The sequence below is a fragment of the Cyprinodon variegatus genome, unplaced genomic scaffold (genome assembly GCF_000732505.1).
Source record: "Cyprinodon variegatus isolate N-32 unplaced genomic scaffold, C_variegatus-1.0 Scaffold596, whole genome shotgun sequence".
NCBI lineage: Eukaryota > Metazoa > Chordata > Actinopteri > Cyprinodontiformes > Cyprinodontidae > Cyprinodon > Cyprinodon variegatus.
Window position 1 is genome coordinate 192,549 of NW_015151049.1, and position 1,143 is coordinate 193,691.

Here is a 1,143-nt window from a genome sequence, read left to right on the forward strand (position 1 = left end):
GAGAGCAAAGGAAATACTCTCATAATCTCATTGAAGGAGAGGACAGAGCAGAGGAGAAGAGGGGATGATGGGATGGGAGGGAGGGGAGACGCAGGAAGAGTTAGACTGCTGTCAGGATTTTTGTTCTATTTGGTATGGTTTGGTGTGACTCCCAAAGGCTGGAGTGCTTGGTTACCATTACTAAAGACATGTAGAGCCAGATGGCAGTGTGACCACTGAAAGGGTGTCTCTATTTTGATGAGGGTACAAAGTCCCCGTGAATATTATAGAGGTAAAAGTAACAGGGCTCTTTTCTGGCATTACAACATAAAATCGTAGCTGTGACTTTTTTTCTCTAAGTGACAAATACATGACAAAACAGATGGAAAAATGACACCTGAATAAGTAATTTAAGTATTAAGAGGAAGTGGGTAATTTTTAAGAGGGACTAATGAAAGTGGAGATGCCTTTTGCAACTTTGTACCTCTGTGTTGCTGAGCAGTGCTGCAGAGTGCAAAAGATTAGTTTATTCCCCTTCACAGGTTTATGATTATGTTGATGGGGTTGCTAGTTCTCTGCGTACTGCCTTAGACAACGCACCTCCTTTGAAAATGAAAACCATTAAAAATAGAAAGCTGGCTCCTTGGTTTAATGCAGAGCTGCACCCTTTGAAGCAAAATGCTAGGAAACTGGAGAGAAAATATTGCTTCACAGGGCTACGGGAATCGTACCTAGTCTGGAAAAATAGTTTACTGCTGTATAAGGACCCTTTGTAAAGCAAGAGCAGCAGATTTCTCCTTATTAATAGAGGAACATAATAATAATCCTAGATTTCTTTTTAATCCAGTTGCCAGACTCACCCAGAGCCATAGCTCTGTTGAACCGTCCATTCCACCTGCTCTTAGCACAAATTATTTTATGGGATTCTTTATAAATACGATTGATCTTAATAAAAAGATCATTAGCACTCCTCTGTCCGCGATTGGCTTGTCGCTGGAGGGTGGGGCAGCATCTGAGGTAGTCATGGAATCTGAACCGGGTTTAGACAGCTTTGATTCAGTTGAACTTTCAGAGTTAGCAAAACTATTGTCTTCATCTAAGCCTTTAATTTGGATGTTAGATCCAGTTCCAACCAGGTTATTTAAAGGAGAAGTTCGGTTTTTA